This window comes from Myodes glareolus, chromosome 26 (assembly GCF_982192425.1).
Source record: "Myodes glareolus chromosome 26, mMyoGla1.1, whole genome shotgun sequence".
In the NCBI taxonomy this organism is placed as follows: domain Eukaryota; kingdom Metazoa; phylum Chordata; class Mammalia; order Rodentia; family Cricetidae; genus Myodes; species Myodes glareolus.
The window spans coordinates 34,052,004-34,074,583 of NC_142051.1; the positions used below are offsets into that span (position 1 = coordinate 34,052,004).

At 45.5% G+C, this 22,580-nt stretch overlaps 1 long non-coding RNA gene across 1 annotated transcript in view; it reads right to left on the minus strand.

The window, feature by feature from the left end:
- Nucleotides 1-20,798, minus strand: part of LOC146889766 (uncharacterized) — a 30,663-nt gene extending 9,865 nt beyond the window's left edge. Inside the window, exon 1 of the long non-coding RNA XR_014999677.2 lies at nt 20,763-20,798. This is a non-coding gene — a long non-coding RNA (uncharacterized LOC146889766). The remainder of the gene's footprint in view (nt 1-20,762) is intronic.
- Nucleotides 20,799-22,580: the final 1,782 nt, after the last annotated feature.

The following is a 22,580-nucleotide window of genomic DNA, read 5'->3' on the forward strand; positions in this document are numbered from 1 at the left end:
TAAGTGTGCCACAGGCAGGCTCTGCCTCTGCATCCCAAAGCGCTCCAGAAATTTCTAGCCAGTCAATGCTGAACTGTTCAACCACTCACTCTGCCCTGCTTGCCCCTCTGTGGAAAAACAGGGTTTACTTTATGATTTGTCCTCATTCTTTTCAGGCTCCTGACCAAATCCGGTGATTCCCGTGTAACCCAGCATGATGGGCGTTCCTACTCTTCTCAGAAAGTGTAATAAATTCTTCTTCCAAAAACATTAGCTTCTCCATGTCGCCACTCAGTCGCTTCCATAAATAAAATCCCACAGGCATAAATGATACAACTAACCTTCAGTCGTTCTGGGAAAGATGGTCATTGGGTATCAAATCTGGTTCAGAGGCAACCCATCTTACCAAAACATCCAAAGGGACCCACGTGCAACTGAGGATAAGAACCAGACATTCCATATATGAGCCTTCCCATTGCCAGGTGGCATAATGGTACATGTGGAGGCACACGCTTGGGTTGACATTCTATAGGGACACCAAAGACTAGCAGTGTGTGACCTCCTGAGGAAGGTCAGAAGGCAGATCTATAAAGGAAGTGAGCGAGCAATCCCTTTCCTTCCAGGGCTCTGCCGATCACGCGTGTAGCACACGGATGAGAATTGCGGAGGAACTGATGCTCTGACTTCCCAGCTCTGTGCCCGGCGTTGTGGAATCATCCTTCACCAGCCTCTCACAACAAAGCTAGGAAGTGGGTGTCCTTACCATCCCACTTCACAGAAGAGAATTTAGAGGCGAAACACAATGGACCAAGGTCACACCAGCATCCTCAGACTTGACAAAGTCCAAACCCACACTCCACTACTTGCCCTATGCCATCTGTCAAAGTTGAATGAGGCAATTTCTCTTCCATGACCCAGAATTCAAGTACAGTTCCCTTTGCGAATAATATGTCCATCTGAAGACCTTGACTCCTAATTGGCTGGCAGATGGGGCCATGTTCCTTCCAAACCAAACATATTTTGGTAGGTTCTTAGAAGGTTCTGATCCAGAAAATATTGGGAAATAGGCCACCCTCTTAGAGCCCAGAGATTGTTTTTCCTAGAATTCAGTATCCTCAGGACCTAATGACCCAGGTCACTCTATTGCCAATATTCTCAGGTCACTCTGTCTTCAAGATTCTCTGTGGTCAAGTGTTTAGGGCCAAATCATTTCTCTGTGTTTTCTGAACTCACCAGAATTTTCATTCTGTCTTGCTTGGAAATCCATCAAGAGCTTCATTCCAATGGACTCGCTTCTGATCCCGGCTGTACAGCTGTATAAGATATGGCCTTGAGCCCTGATTTCCTCATCTGGAAGAAGACTATTGTAACCCTGATTTTCTCAGCTCTGTGTGCGTATAGGTGCACTTCCGTGTAGCTTTAGAAACATCTTCTGTAACATGAGGGCCGGATTGTTGGGGTTTCTGTCCCGCCCGGTACCCCACAGCCGGCAAGTCCCAAATAAAATCACACAGAGTCTACGTTAGGTTATAAACTGATTGGCCCATTAGCTCAGTCTTCTTATTAACTAATTCTTACATCTTACGGTAACCCATAATTCTTATCTATGTTAGCCATGTGACTCAGTACTTTTTCCAGCGGGGCAGGTTACATCTTGCTTCTCTGTGGTCTGGGCAGGAATGGAGGAATGAGCTTTCTCCTTCCTAGCCTTCTCCTGTTCTCATTGCCCCGCCTCTACTTCCTGTCTGGTTGACCTGCCTATACTTCTTACCTGGACAATCAGCATTTTATTAAAATACATGATTGACAGAATACAGATAATTCTTCCGTACCAATCTTCCTTCATGTTGCTGCTGGAAGAAAGCCCTCAGTTTCATCCCCAAGAATGCCACCCCCCCCCTCCCTTGAAGGCAGTCTGCCATTTATTGAGAGCTTATTTGGCTAGAATGGATGGCCAGGAGGGCATGAGGGCTCCTCCTGTTTCCTCTTCCCCAGCACTAGAATCATAAAGGTACATCACCACACTTGGATCTTTTATGTGGATTCTGGGTCAAACTCAGCTCCCCATGCTTGCAAGGCAAGAGATTTATAGATTGTCCTCCCCACATCCCTCAACTTAAAAAACCAGATAAAAATAAGTCCAGTGTGTTGTGCTAAGACCAATTTTGAATATAATTAATGTGCTATGATGATGGTTTAGCCATGAGAAATGGCTCTCGGTTTCCATATATGCAGTTTGGAAAAGAAGTATCACAAGCTTGTGGAGCTGAAGAACAGACAGGTACATTATGAACCTGCTTCCAAAGATGGCTTGATAAGCCAGTCGTAAAGTTACCACTGGCTTAGCACAGCTGAACATTCAAGAGCTGTGTAGGAAGTCTGTTGAAACTAGATGGTGGAATCAATGAAATTTAAACAAATCTAGTAAAGGATGCTAAAAAAAAAAAAAATCGACCATCAGTGTGGTTCTCAAGTTCATCCTTCGACTTTCGGGCCAGATGTCCTTGGCTCTGTCATTCAGCTCCAATGTCAGTTTCATCCCCTATAAGAAGAGAGTGTTGGATGGGATGATCTCAGAGACCTCTTCCTGCCGAACCACTCTACAAGTCAATGACACCTCTATTGTCCCTCCCCGAGATACTGTTGCCACAATAGTTAGTGCTGCCCCCGAGTAACATCACGTAGCAAAGGCCAGTCACGCACTGGAATTCTAAGCAGTGTGAATGTGACTCCCAATCCCTCTTTGTTCATACTGTCCTTGAATAACCTTGGGCAGGGCCCCTCACTGCAACTAATTCCCTCTGAAGCTCCTTGGCTCTACTAATTTCTAACTGCCCTCCAAACGCCCTTACAAGTGCCTCCCACAGAAAATCATTAAATTAGGTTTTGTCTTTGAATAATTCTCAGTTACAGTGGTTTCACTTCTAGTTTGGAAGCTAGCTCTCTCTCTCTCTCTCTCTCTCTCTCTCTCTCTTTCTCTCTCTCTCTCTCTCTTCTCAAATTATAAACCACTCTTTAAGGAAGGCCAAATTTAAGTGATGGTCTAAAATAGCTATAGTTTCTACAGCAAAGTCAAGGACTATAAAGAAGGCCCATACTGAAGAACAGAACTACCCCACTTTCCTTAGGATGCAACAAAAAGTAGAAACTGTATATTTCAAATAGTTGAGTAGATGTCTTTCCTAATCATATTGACACTGTAATTACCACCCTGAATTTAACAAAAGACATTTAATATTTTTATTAAATACCAATAATGTGAAAATAGTGTAAATAGTTTGCTTTGACATTACGATAAGGGATTTACATAGAATGCCTATTAATACTCATGAAATGGCTCAAACGGCAGATGTTCCCTATTTCATGTAACTATTGGCCAATGAGAGGAACAAACCTCATCAACTTAGACCATGAAACCCAATACGGACAAGTTCAACAGAGCTGCCACATACAGGCTACCCAGGCGTGCTGCAGCATTATCAGAACAAAAATTTCATTCATTCCTTGGCCAATGAGTAACTTTTTTTCTGAACTGAGTGACTGAACTTTTTGTAGTTGCTTGATTGAGAAATGTCCTCCTATGGGCTCTGTGTTTAAACATCCAGTTCCCAGTCAGTGGCCCAGTTTGACAAAGATGTGGAACTTTAGGGAGAGGGCCTGGCGGGAAGAAGTATGCCACTGGAAGAGGGCTCAGAGTTTAAATTCGTATGCTGCTCCTTCACCCTCTGTGCTTCCCGACTGCCTTGGAAGACACGGCCACGCAGCATCTCACTCTTGCCAAGATGCCTGCCAATCGCTGCCGCTCTTCCCTGTCACCACAAACTCTAGTCTCTCTGATAGCATAAGCCCACACCAACTTTCTTCCATAAGTTGCCTTGACCATGGGGTTTTATCACAGCCATAGAAAATTAACCAACACTGGTGTGGGAGAATTGTCTGTATTCTGTCAATCATGTATTTTAATAAAACGCTGATTGGCCAGGCAGGAAGTATAGGCGGGTCAACCAGACAGGAAGTGGAGGCAGGGCAATGAAAATAGGAGAAGGCTAGGGAGGAGGAAACTTCCTCAGTCATTCCTGCGTTGACCACCGAAGAGGCAGCATGTAACTTGCCCAGCTGAGAAAGGTACGGAGCCATGTGGCTAATGTAGATAAGGATAATGGGGTAACATAAGTTATAAGAGCTAATAAGTAGCCTGACCTAATGGGCCAATCAGTTTATAATCTTATGGAGTCCTGTGTGTAATTTCCTTTGGGGCTTGCGGGCTGTGGGGTACCGGGCGGGACAGAAGCCCCAACAAGCCAGCCGCTCATACTACACAACACACACCTCAATAACATGATGGGGAATTCATCCTCCAACTCTGTCATGCTCTGGGGAAGACCAACATCTCCCCTTGAGCTTGCATAAGGGCTGCAATGATTCCGGGTGTGCACAGACTTTCTGACAGCTGGCAAAACAGACCTCCCCTGTGCCCCTCCCTACAAGTTAGTAAATGTTGACCCCAAGGGTCACCTTACAGGTTCCCCTGCACATTTCCTTTCTAGGATCAAATCCCGTGTGGGTATGTAAGATCATCTCTGGCCAGCAGAATGAGGCTGCAAGGACCACCTCAGACCCATCATAACAGACTTCCATCTCGCCTTCCTGGGTCCTGCGGAACGGAACCACCCCAGGAAAAGAGAACTGGTATCCTCGGGATGGTCCTGCTGTGTTGGGAAATGGCAGCTGGGTAGGCAACCAACATGGTGGACTAAAAACATCTTACCATTTTAATAACTATTCTTTGAAGAAATATGATCTTTATAATGAAGAGAGCACAAGGCAGAGACACGAAGTGCTTTGCTGTTGTGCCACAGCTGGAAGTGGGAAACGTCTATGTTAATAACCATCAAATAGACAGCTGGGAAGGGCCAACATGTGTAAGAAGCATTGTAGAGTGTCGTTGAAAGGTAGACTCTCGGACTCCACACCCAGAGATTCTGACTCAATAGCCTTCCTTCTCGCTTATTCTCTCCTCATTTCTTCTCTCATGCAGTCTTGAACTCCTGTTCATTCTGCCTCCACCTCCCAAATAAAGAGATTACAAGCGGATATAACATCACTTCATCCTTCATTTAATAATCCTATTTTAGACACAAGTTGCCTGTAATCTATATTTTGATCAAAGATCGGACGGGATATCATTTGGATAGAAGTCTAATTTAAAACGAAACAGAGCTAATTTTCTGGGAGTCCCAGACTCACTGTCTATAAAAACAGGGTACCATCCCAAGCACCCCCAAAGGAGCATCTCATTACAAGTCCATCTGTACATTTGAGACATCAACCCCCTCCACGGCCCACTGGGTACTCCCTCACAGAAGAAGGATGAAGATCACACATTTAAATGAAGAGACTGGGATCAAGAGAAACTTGCCAGGTTTCCTAAGCAACCATTGGAGAGTATAAGAAGATGTACAGCTGTTTGGAGTAGGGGCTCAAACTGTTTGGAGTAGGGGTGGAATCTATCACAAGCCTGCAAAGAGCGACAGGCGTGGCGGATGCTCAGAAGCAGTGCCACGGCCAGAAACTGTGCTGTGTCGCCAGGGAGACCAGGCTAATAATGAACACTGTGCAGCCAGCGGAGGCTCCCCGCCTCACAACGCATTCTGAATTGATTCAGTCAGAGCGTGGGGGACCCCACGGCTGTCATCCGTGTTGCAGCGGGGTATGCTGTATGAAGTGAAGCCTGTGCTGGTGTCTCTCGGACACGGCGGGATCCCTCTTCCGTCACACCCTCTGCAAACAGCCTTGCATCCGCTTCTCACTCAGGCTGCTTCTATTGAAGTCTTAGGGTGCTGTCTTTCATGCATTTGGCCCCCATTTCCCCAAATCCATGGGATACATCTGACTCTTAGTGTCCTCATATTCATAAGCCATGCTCATCACAGGACCTCAGTACATACTTGGCAGATCAAAAAGAATGATCTAGCATAGTGAGTAAGCACATTCAGATGCTAACACCGCCCAAGATAGAAGTCGCCTTTTGGACATTTGTCCCGTTTTTGACCACCGTTTTAAAAAACACTTTTCGAAATCACATCTATCAGGGAGTACACTCACGTGGACCTTTGCACTTAGACTTCATGGCAAAACTATTTCTCAATACCCATGCGCCTTCCTTATTTTTCACCCTGCTGTTCCTAACAAATCAAGTAGATGGTACTTGGGCATAGCACTCCATCGCGGAACCTGAACAACCCGTACCCCACGATACTAATAAAAGCTTCATTTCTGTCATGGGTCGAAGAGGAGCCCCAGCTTTGGCTTCTAAGTCGAGGGCAAAGAGGTAGATGAAAGGGGAGGCAGGGAGATTGTTGAGAAATTTGTCTCCGGTAGCCTACGCACTAAGACTGGCAAATCATTAACATGTGAGATAAAGAATTCCTTTCTTCTGTTGTTAACTTTTTTCTTATTTTTTTAACATTTATTTATTGTGAAATAACATTGTAAAAAATGTTATTTTTTAACATTTATTTATTTTCCCATTGTGAGCATGGGAAGGCTCAATGACACTCATGTCATTGGAGGTCAGAGGTCAACTTACAGCAGGCCTTTTCCTTCCACTATGCATGGTTTGATACCGTAACTGAGAACCTCAGGCTTGATTGCAAGTGTCTAAACCAGCAGCTCTCGACGTGTGGGTCATGACCCCTTTGAGGTCGCCTATCAGATGTTTACATTACGATTCATAACAGTAGCAAAATTGCGGTTATGAAGTAACAATAGGATAAATCTGTGGTTGGGGGTCAGCACAACATGAGGAACTGTGTTAAAGGGTCGCAGCACTAGGAAGGCTGAGAATCAGTGGTAATTCCTGAGCTAACTTGCTTGCCCTTCTGTCTCTGTTTTATTTTAAAATTCTGCCCATCTCCCATTGCTGGGGCTGTCCGGGACTGAACCCTCCCCCCGCATCCTCTCCAGTCTTAATGCCTTTCACCATTTTGCTTCTCCCAGGCATGAACCCCGCCTGCACTGCCCCCCACCCCCACCCCAGCATAGTGTCACACGCCTCAGTCACCCTCACGCCGTGGAATGAAGTCTCTCTGATTCGCCACGTTTGCCGTGCGGCCAAAGACATAAATCCTAACTTCTCTTCATTACAAAAGTAAAACCCGGAAAGCTGACTCTAGCTCTTTTTCCAGACACGAGCAAAAGCATTATTTAACAAAGACACCTCCTCACACATTCTCCTGCTGGGTGTCTAACAGGCTGGGAATGGGGCAAGTGATACTCTGTAGGAACAGGGACAGCCATCCAAAGAGAGGCCAGCAGTTATCCCAGGGCAAATTACAAAACAAGAGATTTCCCATGGGCTATGTTAGAAATATAACAGGAATGCTATCTGCATCCAGGCAGAGAAGGTGAATGGCCACCCTGCTCTCAACGCTAATAGGAATGTGTTCATTTTTACTTAGTCCAAATAATAAATTCAATATGGATAGAAGGCCCATGAGAGAACCTGAGGCAGCAGATGAGAGAGGCACACAAAATCATCAAGGGAAGAAGATAAATGATGTGGGAGAATGATCTATATTCTGTCAATTATATTTTAAATAAACACTGATTAGTCAGTAACCAGGCCGGAAGTAGAGGCAGGACAACCAGAAAGGAAGTAGAGGTGGGTCTATTAGAACAGGAGAATTCTGGGAAGAAGGAAGCCCATTCCTCTGCAGTTGTGACCAGCCACAGAAGAAGCAAGATGTGACTGTCTCGCTGAAAAAGGTGCCGAGTCATGTGGCTAACATAGACTAGAATAATGGGCTAATATAAGTTATAAGAGTTAATAAGAAGCCTGAGCTAATGGGCCAATCAGTTTATAGTTAATGTAGACCTCTGTGTGATTTCTTTGGAACTTAACGACTGTGGGAGCCGGGCAGGACAGAAAACTCAGACAATAGATAAAGATAGGAAAGTAGGAGATGAGGCAGACTCAGTGAGGCAAGGAGGACACACCAGGACTCTCCCGTGAGGGGCTTCAGTCTTACACTTCGGCCTTACCCTGTGTACACTTAATGAACACAGGCAGACAGTAAACCCATGCAGTTGCTCCAACAAAAGCAGTAAGTGAGCTGTTCCCTATATGCCTGCTCCTAAGTGTGCCGGCAGAGCGGTAGATCAATGCCTCGTTCTCTAATTCTAAAGACGCTAACCAGCAGCCACATCCCAAAGCACCCAAGTCTGATGAAATGGTTATGTCAGGGTTAGGACGTGTCTTTAAGTGACTATGAAGACTAGTCAGGTTTTTAGGCAGCTGCCCATCCCATTAGTCTAAGGGTAACTGTTACTACTATCTCTCTCTCTTATAAAACTCTCTTCAAACGAGTAAATGTGTTCGGTGTGGTAGTGCACGCCTTTAATCCCAGCACTCCGGAGGCGGAGGCAAGTGGATCTCCGAGTCTGAGGCCAGCCTGGTCTACACAATGAGTTCCAGGCCAGCCCAGCCAGAGTTACATAATGAGACCCTCTCTCTCTCTCTCACACACACACACACACACACACACACAAACAATCAAAAACAACAACAGAAAAAGCCCAGAGGCTAGAGGGATGGTTCAGTGGTTAAGAGCACTGACTGCTCTTGCAAAGGACCCAGGTTCGATTCCCAGCTCCCACATGGCGGCTCATTACTCTCTGTGACTTCAGTTCCAGGGTCCCAGTGCCCTCTTCTGCTCTCGCAGGATCCTATGTGCATGTGGACATATAAATCACATAAGCACACACCTACACATGAAAAAAAAATTAAAGGATAAAAAAGCAAAAATGTAGGGGGGTTGAAGAGATAGTTAGGCACTGAAGAGCACTGACTGCTCCTTCAGAGGATTCAGATTTGATTCTCAGCACCCACAGGATGACACACACCATCTGTAACTCCAGGTCCTTGGGCTCTGATGCTCCCCGCTGGCCTCCAGAAGCGCTGCATGCATGTGGTGCACAGTCATAACATGCAGGCAAAATACTCATACATCTAAAATAAAAGCAAATAAATGCTTAAAATAAATATTTAATCCATGTGTCTATAAAACAACAATAAAAAACCCCAAAAGAATGAAGTTACATGCTGTCCTGCCTACACCCCACCTCACCTGAAGACACTCTCCAAGAAGATGGTAGCCACTCACTTAATAATTATGATTAGTAAGAACCCCTGTGGGGTAGCCTTGGACCACTCCTTCTATTGCAGAAATACATTTAAGACTTGGAGGAAAACAATCCCTGCCACTTAAGCTCACGTGGAGTGTCAAGCAACAGGAAGAGTGGAGGCGACAAAGGGATTACATTTGATGGAGAAGGAGGATGAGGACCCAGAGCATCTCAGACAGGATGCTTGTCATCTGGCTTCCCATTTGGCCAGTCGAGGGAGCTGGGGGTGAATGTGGATTTTATTTGCGCTGCTGGTTACCTGAAGGACTCTTGCTAGTTACTTTATCACGTTTGGTCCCAGTTTCTAGAAGTGTCAAGATGTCACAGTGAGCTCACGCTGCTCTTCAGACTCTGAGAAACCGATCAATACTTCCCATCCACTCCGTACATCGTCCAAAGTGGGTGCTGCCTTGTCCTAGCTTAATCCTGATCTGTTCCCTGTGCAGTAGTCTCACAGATATTCAGGCGTGGCCTACCTTTTCTTTGCGGGGGACATAGGGTCTCTCCCTGACCTTGAACTCATCAAGTCCATGAGGATGCCTGGCCCGTAAGACTCACGGATCTCCCTGTCTCCTCCGCCCTACCCACCTTTAAAAAATCAAAATACTTGCTGCGTGTACCACAACACAAACATGCAGGCCAGAGGACAACCCGGGGGGGTCAGTGCTCAGTCCCCCATGTGGGTTCTGGAGTTTGAACGCTGGCCATCAGTCTTGGTGCAACGTGCTGACTCAGTGAGCCATCTTGCCAGCCCCAGTCTTGTTTATTTGTTTGTTTGTTTTTCAATGTAGGTTCTAAGGATCAAATTCAGATCCTTGTGCTTGCAAGGGCAAGCGCTTTGCCAATTGAGCTCTCTCTCCAACCTCAGTTAGGTAGCTTTGATAGTGACGTTTGCATTTTCAAAGTAACACATTGGAAATAAGATGATTTCAACCACCTGTAGTTCATGACTCTGAATGCAAAATGAGTAAAATAAGAAAAAAGGCTCTCAAAGTTTTTCTGATGAGTTTCCAGAAACTCAAGTCAATACATTAGACTGTTTAACTACTCAGTCTCAGTTATGTATTTCTCAATTGAACAGGCTCAGTTTTCAAGGACATTTACATAATAGACATTCAGATGTTCGACAGGGCACATTTATAATCAAAACAAGTCACAGTGTCTATAGCATTTAAAGAGCTCTCGCGATCTTCATCAGATAAATCTTAAACCACTAGAAAAAGAATTCCCTTAACTCTTCTGGTTCTGCTTACAAAGTTAATCAAAATCTTCGTAACCTTTCAGCTTAACACCCCAAGATTGGAATAAGTTATGTAGTTTACATGGACGTGGAGACAGTCTTCTGAAGTCAGAACCAGCCCCGCCCTCTTGAAATAGCACACACTGGCCCTTTTCAGAACAGCTTAATTTGGGTAGATAGAATTCGGCAGCCATCCGCCTAGACTGAATTCAAGTAATCTCTTTACTGCCCGACTGATTTCTGCATTCTTTTCATATTCTTTCTGTCCAGCTCCATCCACAAAAGGGCCCATCTGTCGAAAAACCATCAGCCTTTCTTTGGAACGGAATAGAAGTTATCCCTCAGGGTTGGCAATGCTGCAGCCTGAAGATCCCTTCGGAATGCGCACAGCCACCTTGAATGGAAATCACATTACCAGGCTCTCATACCGCCGCCGCGGCTGCCGCCGTAAACACATAAACACGCATTGGTTTGGCTTCCTCAAGGGGAGGTAACAGGCTATTATGAGATGAAGTTGATGCCTTTTAAGAGCTTTTTCTCTTCTTTTCTTTCTTGATATTTACTTAGAACGCTCTGTAGAAGGAACACGGGGCTTTTTGTGAGCCAGTTTGAAAGGCTTGTCTCCAAGGCAATTACAAACTCAAGACATTGCTAGGAGAAATTCTATTATATAAAGATGGCTAGAACTGGAAGAGATTTGCTGATCGTTTATTTGGGCCAGTCTCGCTCTGCAAAGGGCAGGAGTGGAGGAACAGGGAAACTCCGCTTCTCCCTCCAGGCTCCAGTTACCAAACAAGTCAGACTTGAATTAAAATGCCCAGAGTGGCACTCAATGATCTTCCTCCACTCGTGCCCCCAGCCACACTGCACACATCACTGTGATTCTCAAAGCCACATGACTCCCGTGTTAGGTTCTTACTAGATAAGATAGTTTCTTCCACTGCTTTCAGTGGATGCAACAAAGTATTCATTTGCTGCTCCTAACTCTAACCCAGACTCCCGTCTACTTAAACATTTCGTAGATAGGAGCTAAATTTAGAGGACCAAAGAGTCCAAAGGAAATCCAGAGTCTCAGCGCGCACACGTGTGTGTGTGTGTGTGTGTGTGTGTGTGTGTGTGTGTGTGTGTGTGTGTGTTGGAAGGAAAGGGTCAAGGTTGGGTGGAAGAGATGGTAGGGATCCAGGGTCGAGAGAAGGATGGGGAATGAGGAGAGTTGGACATGTTGGTAGGGAGAGTGGATGAGGACAAATCTATGCAACAGAGGCCAACAGATTGGCAGACAAGGCCTCTCTGAGGACTGGCAAGGACACAGAAGATAGGGCAAGGCCCTAATTCACAAAAAAGACAAGGGAGTTCACTCTCCAAACGGAGAAGAGAAAGGGATGCTTGCCATAATTATTATGAACACGAGTGGGAGAACAATTCTGATAACTGTGAAGGTAGCTGTTGAGGAGGAGGACGGAGAGTTGGTAAACATGAAGGATGGAGAATCTGGACACCAGCAGCTAGTAGAGCCTTGGAGATAAGGGAATGAACTATTTGGAAGGACATTAGCCTTAGAGATTTCAGATAGCGTGATCCTGAGTTAGTGGCACAGCTGGGCAGAGCTGTTGGGATTGCCAGCAGGGCAGGATAGAGGCTACGGCCGGAGACCAGAGCCAGCGGGTTAGCAGGTTACCCTCTGGCACATTGAAGCATCCAGCTGACATCTGGCCAAACCTGGGGGAGAGCTAGGTCACAAGTGTGCTGCCAAAACCCTACGTGAGTTCTGGAGACGGGCGGCCGATGACATGTGATAAGTTTGACAGAGGCGAAGGTGTGAGGGAAATTTATGCGAGGAGGGAAGAATATGGCCTAGAGACAAGTTTAAAGGGTAAGGGTGACGCCAGCTCCCAACACCCAGCCCCAAAGGTCAGCCGAATGCGTCTCATCAGCTACAGGCGCTTGTAGCTGACCTTGAGAGCTTGCGTTCAAACCCTGGAACCCACGAGGAGGGAAGAGAGAGCTGACTCCAGAGTGTTGTCTTCTGGTTCGCACATCCATGCTGTGGCACAGGCATGTCCGTCCCACCTATAGGCAACTGTTTTAAAAGCTTTTGCTTTCTGTTGTTGTTTTATGTTCCTTGCAGGGAGGTGGTGGCACACCTTTAATTCTAACACATGGGAGGCAGAGGCAGGGGGATCTCTGTGAGTTCACGGAGTTTGAGGCTAGCCTGGTCTACAGAGTGAGTTCTGTGACAGCCCACGCTGATGTGGGAGGTCCTTCTGTGTTTGTGCTGCTTCTATTGGCTAATGAATAAAGCTGTTTCAGCCAATGGCTTAGCAGAGTAAAGCCAGGCGGGAAATCTGAACAGAGATATATATAGAGAGAGGGTAGGCAAAGTCAAAGAGATGCCATGTAGCCGCCGAAAGAGAAAGATGCCAGAACATTACCAGTAAGCCACAGCCTGGTGACGATACATAGATGAACAGAAATGTGTTAGTTTAAGATGTTATAGCCAGCTAGGAATATGCCTGCGCCATTGGCCAAACAGTGCTATAGTTAATATAGATTCTGTGTGATTATTCGGGTCTAGGTAGATGGGAAATGAAAGCTTAGTCTTCATCTACAACACAGGAAAACCCAATCCCGGTGAGAGAGATGATCCTCTCTACCTAAGAACAAAAGAGAAACAGGAATCTCAGGAGACGAAAGCCCAGCTGACGGTAAAAATAGTAAAGATACTAGAATGGGGTTCTGAAGGGCACCCCTGCAAGTTGTAGAAGGTGGGGCAGCAGAAGCAGGAGAACACATCCTGAGACCATCCATAGAGGCCTTCGGTGCTGGTACTTAATTCTAAGAGGGCTGCTGTGTTAACACCTGAAGGGTGTTTATAGAAATGATTGGCACACAGTCAGCTCTGAAGAAGTGTCAACTTGAGAGGAACCAGCATTACCATGCCACACTTTCCCCAAATGTACAAATGTCCAGTTCCATCTAACCCTAAACAACATAGTATCATTTTTTCACACAGAGCTAAAGTCCAACCTTTTACCTGTGCGACAGGTAAAGTTCGGTTCGAACCTCTCATAAATTTCTTACTGGTTTTAAGGTAGAAGCAGTTCAAAGGCCAGCCTCAGCTACACAGTGAGTTCAAAACCCAATTGGGCTACAGGAGAATCTGTCTAAAAGGTAAAACAAACAAAAATTAGGGACTGGAGAGCTGACTCCAGAGTTAAGAGCATGTATTGCTCTTTCAGAGGACCCAGATGAATTTCCCAGCACCTACTTGGTGGCTCATAAACATCTGAACTCCAGTTTCAAGAAACTTGACACTCTTTTCTAATTTCCCTGGCCCCACACATACACACACCACACGTACATACACACAGCCAAAAGAATCATCCACATAAAATAAATATCTAAAACAGACAGAACCACCTCGAACAAAAGCAAAGCAAGACAAACAAAAACTTCAGGATGAAGGATCATGAAAAAAAATCAAAAATAAGATTACCACATTTTTGGGCAACCTCTTCTCTAGATGTGTGTGTACATCTATGTACATGAAAGTCAAAAGCAGGACTTTGAACGGGTATTTGCATGCGCATGTCTGTTAAAGAACTGGTGGCCAAAGCCGAGACTCAGAAACAGCGCCACCTAGGGACGAACAGATACACAAAAGGCAACAGGCAAATTGTGGAAAGTTTCTGGACCTTAGAAAGAAAGGCTGCCCTGTCACATTCGACAGTACAGGTGGACACCATTAAATTAGCTGATCACAGGAGATAAGAGTTGAAGGATGCTTTTCTATACATTATCTGATGTCAAGTTCACAGAAAGAATTACATGGCTACCAGAGGCTTCGGGAACGGGGCGCTGTCTAAGGGGTAGCATTTTAGCTCCATAGTATAAAAACGTTCTGGAAATCTGCTTCTCAATAGTGGGATTACACGATGCCACTGGACTGCCCGCTCAAGAGAGGCCACATGTGCCTGTAAACTCGGCACCAAGGAGGCTGCGCACAAGGGGATTGTGAACTCCAAGACAGTTCTGGGCTACACACCCCCTCTCAATGCACAAAGCGATAACAGAAATATTGTGAGGGTGATAGATTTTTATAATATACTGATTATATATACATTGCAATTTTTAAAAAATAAGGTTAAAAATGGTCCTTCTGTGTCTCCTTTTCTCCTGCCTGATAGATGAAAAAGTCAAGGGAAGAGAACTGTTCATCCCAGGCTGCCAGTTCATAGACACAGTATCAAGGCCAGAACTCTGCCAGATCTGACCCTCACTGTGGGTCTTGGTTCATTTCTCTCCCCCTTCCTCTTGTGTGTGTGTGTGTGTGTGTGTGTGTGTGTGTGTGTGTTCCTCTCTCTGTCTCTGTGTCTCTCTGTGTGTCTGTTTCTCTCTCTCTGCTCTCTTTCTCTGTGTCCCTGCCTGCCTCTGTGTCTCTGTCTCTATGTCTGTGTGTGTCTGCCTGTCTGTCTCTCTGCTCTCTTTCTCTCTGTGTCCTTTCTGTTGCCTGTCTTTGTGTCTCTCTGCGAGTCTGTCTGTCTATCTGTCTCTCTCTCCTCCCCTCTCTGTGTGTGTGTGTGTGTGTGTGTGTGTGTGTGTGTGTGTGCCCGCGCACACACAGTACTGAGGTAGAAAAAAAAGAGGAGGCAGTTGATTTATGGACAGCGACATTCCAATGAACTTGAAAGGGATCAAGATTCTCCTCGGCTCATAAATGTTCCAGCGTCTGTGCCCTTTCTCCTGATCTCAAACGGCTTTATTCAGATCAGCAGGATCCCACAGGCCACCCTGGAAACTTCACTACTCACAGCTCCCGGAGTCTGAGGCAGGCCAGAGAGCGGATGAGAGAAGCTGTTCTGTTCCCCAGCTGTTCCCCCTGTAATTTAGAAGTCCAGACAGTCCCAGCAGAAAACAAGAAAAAAACACGGGGAGCACTTCAAAATGAGCTTGGTGTGGGGTCTCTCGCGGGGAAGTGGCTAGTCCGAACTTGCTTCCTTAGGCTCTCTCTGCAAGTGGAAAGGAAATCTCTCTTCCCCTTCACGAGCATTCCTTCAGTTCCTTATTCCATAACAGAGACAGCAAAAAAAAAAAAAAAAAAAAAAAAAAAAAAAAAAAAAAAAAAAAAAAAAAAAGCCTGGCCCCAGCTCAAGACACACAGAGGTGAAAACCAGTTCTTGGTCCTTTACAGGGGTGATGTCCATGGGTCGCCTTCTATTTTTCATCAGAAATTTCACTTCCGTGGAGGGAAAAAAAATGATGTTTAGTGAGTCCTTATACAACCTCCGCAGGGTCCATGCTGGGGCAGTTGACACAAATGGCTTGGGTCTTCCCAGAAATCTAGCCAAGTTCAAAGTGTCATCGCTCAGGCCACTTCCCAACCCTACTGACCCTGCTCCTCCCGTCTTGATGTAGAGACAGCACAAGCGCCTCACATCCCCCGGAGCTCAGAAAGTGTTAGGAAAATCTCCCTGCACAAATATGTCCCGTGATGAAGAACTAAATAAAACATTGGGCAAGGACATTTCTAAAGATCTTTCCACTGAGATTTTTTTTTTCTTCCCCTCAGCAAGCCTTCAGAGGTTGAACCAGGATGCCTATAAAAAGCCTCTGCGTTCCCCTGCACACTCTTCATGAATCCTTGGGAAGGATGGAATAAGACAGGGGTCAGAGATCCGGAGCCATGCCAGATACTGAAGATGCCAGGCTAGCTGGAGGCTCTGGCGACTGCACTTCCCGTGCCTGTCTCCTGCCTCTCTGGCTGCCTACATTCCTTAAGGGAACTGGTCATGTCTCTGGCTTGCTTTGCTTGTGTGTCTGCTAGTTACCGCATGGAGGAAGGGCTATTTCTATGCTCAGTTTTCAGATGGTGGTAGTTTGAATGTAGTGGCCCCCATAAGCTCACAGGGAGTGGCGCTATTAGGAGATGTGGCTTTGTTGGAGTGGGTATGGCCTTGTGGGAGGAAGTATGTTACTATGGGGGTGGCTTCAAGGTTTCCTATGCTCAGGATACCATCCGGTGTATCAGTCAACTTCCTGTTGCCTGCAAGATATAGAACTCTAAGTCCCTCCTGCAGCACCACGTCTGCCTTCACACCATCATGCTCCCCAATATGGTAACAACGGACTGAACCTCTGAAGCTGTTAAGTGAGCCACCCCAATTAAATATTTTCCTTATAAGAGTTGCCATGGTCATGGTTTCTCTTCACAGCAATAAAAATCCTAACAGACACAGATACACACAAGCACAGACCTGTCAATCCGCTAGCATGGCAGAAAAGACCGCATGGAGAATCCCTTTAAGCAAGAGGCTCCTCCATACCCGAGCTTCCATCCCTGTCTCTGAGACACACCTGCTGTGTAAAAGTCAGTGAGCCATGCAAGCAACAGCCAGTGCCTCTAGCTAACCTTAGAGAGCAAGGGCCTTCTCGAGCTCGTACCAACCATAAAAGCAGAGGAGGAGGCCAAGGATCCTTGCTAACAGTCTGCTCTGCCACACATGCAGGAGTTAAAAGACAATAAGGATTTGCTACCTTCTCTCTCATCTTCTCTCCTTCTAGTCCCACCTCCCAACTTCAGGAATCCAGAAACTATACCTGGCAAAATGTTCCACCCCCACCCCCACCCTACTCCCGTTAAATGCTGACAAGATGCTTTTTTCTCCAACAGGAGGGTGGACACCTGTTGGTTCATGGCTGCCATCTACAAACTTAAAGGACTGAAGGGTCATACTTCCCCTGGAATACACCAGGGCCTCCTGCCACTATCTCTGTCATTTGAATGCCCAGAGGACCATCAGAGGCTCTTCCAGAAAATCACCAGAGTTTCTCGAATCTTCACAATTCCTTGGCATCTTATCTAAGGAAAGCAGAACTTAACAGCCATAGAAGACTGTGGAGACAGGATGTAAAGTTGGGGGCAGGTGCCAGAGAAGAGGGAAAGGAAGATATTCTGGGGCAGAAGAGAAGACAGCCATTGAGGGGCAGAGGGGAGTGGAAAGTGAAGAACGGTCATTTCGAGGGAGTCCCAAGAGAAGTTTGGTGTTAGTAATCAATTAAGGCTGTTGGAAGGGGGAGAAGAAACGGCATTCATAACTGGATTACCATTATTAACATCTCCACTAAGATACACAGTAACATCTCATTCATCCCAAACTGAGCTACTGTCCTCCTTCCTGAAGTCCCATCTGAGTCATGGTCTCCCCCATTCTGGTTTACGGCAGTTCCAATCTTTCAGTGGCTCGACAAGACCTTGGAGTCATATTTGACTCCCCGATCTTACCTTGACCCAATCTACCAAGATGCTGTCTCGATTTGACCTGTAGAACGGAATCCATAATGGTAACACTTCTCATCTCTGCTGCCGCTGCCCTGGTCCAGATCACCCGCATGTCTGGGGTTGTATAGATATCTTCTTCGCGTCTACTCTGCCTGTTGGAAGTCTCTTCTTACCACAGCATCCCATGGATCTTTTGAACATGTCAAATTGTGTCACCTCCTGGCTCAAAATCACCAACAGCTTGCCATTTTGTGCAGAATAAGAGCTCAAGCCCTCACACACTATGAGCACTGGAATCCTCTGTGGATCCCTTTCTTTCCCTGATACTGTTTGAATATCCCCTTCCCATGCCACCATAGTTCACCAGCCTTTCCCTCAAAAACATTCCTACTTCAAGTTCTTCCTCCAAGTTAGGATTTTGGTCATGGCTGTGTCCCCACATTGCTTAGAACATACATGTCAACATACAGTGGCTATGTGGGGACATTTCTGTGCCTAACTTTCCCATTTCAAAAGGTCAAAGAATTGATGATTCTATCCCAGGTCTACTTTTTATCCCGAAGTCACATTTTAGCATGTGTACCTACCATCATGAACTATTTACCTGGTTTATCTGCCAGGGTTTTAGCTAGTTCCTGCCTTCCAACAGCAATCTCTGGTCCGGGGGAAAATAAAAGAAAGGTACAAAGAATCCAGTGAGCTCATGTGAGACATTCCACAAAATGCAGGAAATTTCAATTTGATCCATACAGCTTCGACTCTTAGAGAAAGTCTTGGATTCTCATGGTTAGCAGAAGGTTGTGTGTATGTGTGTGTGTGGGGGGGTGTGGGAGAGAGAGAGAGAGAGAGAGAGAGAGAGAGAGAGAGAGAGAGAGAGATCTGTGAGTGTAAGCAGGGTGCACACATACACGGGAGAAACTGATAGCCCAAATCCCAAACAATCAAAAAACAATCTTAACTGGGAAAGACATTGGAAAGTCTGGCATTTAGAACAGTCTTTGGGTGGCGGGGGGTGGGGGTGGGGGTGGGGAGTGTAGTTCCTGAATTTGAATGGCAGAAAAATCTAAAAATACCTTGGCATATCGAAAGTTGGCTTGCTTGTCATGTTATTTCACATTCCAAAAAATGTAGAAGTTGGGGAATGGAGGTGAAGGGAGCTATAATATTGCCTGCTATTCATATCCTGTCTTTCTTCCTAAGAACACATAGTTCCTGCCACCTTCTTCCTGATTTTTTTAAAAACAATTGCTACTGAATTTACCTGTTCACATGTGAACTTTCCCACTTGTAAATCTGTAACCCAGTCCTCGTTATACTTCTCGATGGATTTTCTTCTGGGTGTTGGGAAGGAGGATGCAGCAAACTCTTCTGTGCCAGACACTCAATATATCACACTCCTTTCGACCCCCAAACGTAAAGCCCATACCGTTATCCCTACTTCACATCGTAGGAGACTAAGACTGCACAGCATTAGATGACTTGCTGAAAGCCACTTGGAGAGTTAGGACTTGAGCTCATCACCAATGCACCCCAAAATCCTTGCCTCTTCAATCACATTGTGTTACCTTTCACCTACAATGATAGCAGGCGAACAAGCTGTTTGTGGACATTAAACATGAACTAGTATCTCTAATTAATCGCTGGTTAATGAGATATACAAGACACTGAGGCTGGAGAGATGGCTCAGCAGTTAAGAGTACTGGCTACTCTTCCAGAGGACCCAGGTTCAATTCCCACCACCCACATGGCAGCTCACAACTGTCAGTAACTTCTGCTCCAGGGGATCTGACACTCTCACATAGACATACATTCAGGCAAGACACGAATACACACAAAATACAAACAAATAAATTATTTTTTTAAAAGAAATATACAATACACAACTCATACATCTCTGTTTCCTTCCATCAAAGAAAGGGCACTGCCAAAGAGTGGTGTTGACATAAGGTAAAGTTTGGTGATAAACCAAGACGGCCGATTCAGGTCCAAAGAAGTCAAAGGTCATCAGATTCTCAAAAGGCCAAGGCTGACAAAGCTGTAAAAATTTATCTCCTAACTTCTAATACTGAAATGGGCATGTTGCCTAGCCTGCTTTGGGTTTAATCCATGGTATCACATAAACCAGGGGTGGTGGCTTCTGCCTTTAATCCTCGCCCTCGAGAGGTGAAAGCAGGAAGATCAAGTGTTCAACGTCATTCTTCGCTACACAGTGAGCTCAAAGCCCGTCTGAGTTACATGAGACGCAATCTCAAAGAGAAAAACAAAGTGCGTAGAACTTTCCACAGCCTTAAATGCCTGTATTAAAAGTTACAGAATGTATGATTCTGATTAATGCATCCAGATGGTCCCAATTGCTAAGTAATAGAAAACTCAGAGTAGCTTAGAATGAGATTTACTGTCTGATACAGCAGGACGTGTTGAGACAGGGTGCCTCAGAGCTAGCGAACAGCGTAACTCTACGGTGTGACCAGGACACACAATTCTCACGGCTTGCACCTTCCCCCTCCCCTGTGTAATGACTTGTCTTTTTAAGGCAGGCTTTTGTAAAGATCCGTGATGGCTGCCCCAGACAGAACTCACTCATGAACAATAACTGTGACAACTGGAAAAGGAATTCCTGATCTTGGGAATTTAGCCAAGACAGAGCATCTATTAATCCAGGCCCCTCATACAGTGGCTACCTGGGAACACACACGATGCAGAAATGCAAAACAAACAACCAAACAAAAACCCAACTACACAGCACATTTGAAACCTCTGCATCACATCTATCAGTCCATCATTGTCCAAAGCAAATTCTACAGTGACGCCTACAGTCAAAGACCCGTGACAAGGGTGCAGATTATATGTGAGCTCAGCAAGCATGGAACTGGCCTCGAGAAATCCAGCTTCCACCTGCAGCTGGGTTAGGAAGAAACCTGTGAGAATGCTATCCTTTGGATGTAGAACAATGAATATTGGCATTCTTTCATGATTTAGTATAATACCCTTATGTAGGCGTAAGTCACAGACAATCCCATACCAGTTTGGAATTATGATTAATAGAATGGTTATTTGTTCAAAGGGGAAAAAACTTACAGATTACCGTCCCAGACAACAGCCCCTCCGTGCCAAAGAGGGAAAGGAGGACAACCGCTGCTTTTTTTAAAGAGAGAGAGACCACGCCCCAATGGGCTGGTAACTCAGCGGCGATTGGCTGAAGGAGCGGAAGGAGCTCCCGCAGCACCCTTATAGGTAGAGATTGTGTATGCATGTGTGTGCACACGTGCACATGTGCATGCACAGCACACATGGTATGTGCATGTGGAGACCAGAAGACATCCAGAGCCTTCCTTTATCTCTCTCTTCACCTTGTTTCATGACAGGGAAGTAGCTGAACCTGGAGCCCACTGGTCGACTAGTCTGGTTGACCAGTGAGCTCTAAGGCCTCTTCTGTTTCGCTCCACCCCAGCACCCCAACATCCCAACACTGGAATTGCACATACATGAGCAAAAGGGGAACCAAAATCAGGCACTCATACTTGCACAGCAAAATCTTTAACCCGCTGAGCCATCTCCTAGACCAGTAGAAGTGGAATTTAACTAAGCCTCTTGCTGGCCAGCTATTGGAACCCTCTTGAAAGCAGAGCAAAAAGTTTATATCAAAAGTAAAACAAGCAAATAAACGTGAATTGCTAAGCACACAGGGAGTAAAATTCATAGAATTGTCTGTCTCTGAAGTAGCACTTTGACTCCCTTTGAATAGAGTCATGCAAGCGCCATTTGAATTAACCGCTTATCAGGATTTAAAGACTGTATGGAAGTAAACCATCAAAACTGAGTTCTGGTGCTGTTTTTCTCTGGAGTGTTAAAGGTCGTATGGTCTCATAAGTTGGGTCTTAATTAACAGCAGAGCTCTCATTACATGTGAGACTTTGTTATCATTGAGCCCGCTGAATATCTGTCTTTCCAACAGAATCACATTTACAGAACATCCTAATCAAAATTCTCTCCATGTATCCCTTTCTCCCTACACCACACCTAAATCCCCATGAACTTCTTTCCTCTCCCAGATTCATTCATGCCCATCTCCTTGAAATCCTGTCACCTAGTTGGCCTCTAATCAGCCTAACTAGGGCTTGCACTCCCAAGCAGAGCCCTTGTTCGACTTTCCTGTGGTACCAGGGTACCCTGTGTGCATCTGTCATGCTGAACTTAGCACACTGTAACAAAAGTAGCAACTGCGTATCTCTTTCTCCCCCTTCACTGTGAGCTGCTTGAGTTCATAGACTGTATTTAACCCATCTTCATCCTTTCAGTATCCAGCATCAATGCTTGGAAAACTGTAGGAGTTGAGAAATATTTAACAAGAAAGAACACATTCTAGCCAGAAGGTCCAACATATTCTTACGAAAAGTACAAATCAGCTATTTGTGGTTGTGTGGGTCATGACCCAGTAATTTGAACCTAGCCTTACACCATTCTTGGAACACTTACATCTTCAACTTGTGTCCTCTAGGAGCACCACACGCAGGAAACAGGAGATGATGCTGTCCTGGGGAAAATATCCCCCTTTCCTGGTGTAGTAATTACGATGGGGTTGTTAACTGAAGAATCTGACCAAGGAATGAGAAAAGTCTCAGGTTTAGACAGCCCGTATATGACAGCCATTGGGCCACGGTGATTGTTCAGAAGTGTGTAGATGACAGATGTCCTGGATCGTTTCAGTGAACATTGGTCAAACGTGGTGGTGCACGTCTCTAATCTCAGTGCTAATGCAGGGGGATTACCATGAGTTCACGGTCATTTTGGGCTATGTAACAAGACTTTGTCTTTAAAAAAAAGTCAAGAAAAAAAACGAACAAATTTGTTTAATAAAATGAACCCCTTCCCCGCATCTCTCTCTCTGACATTTAT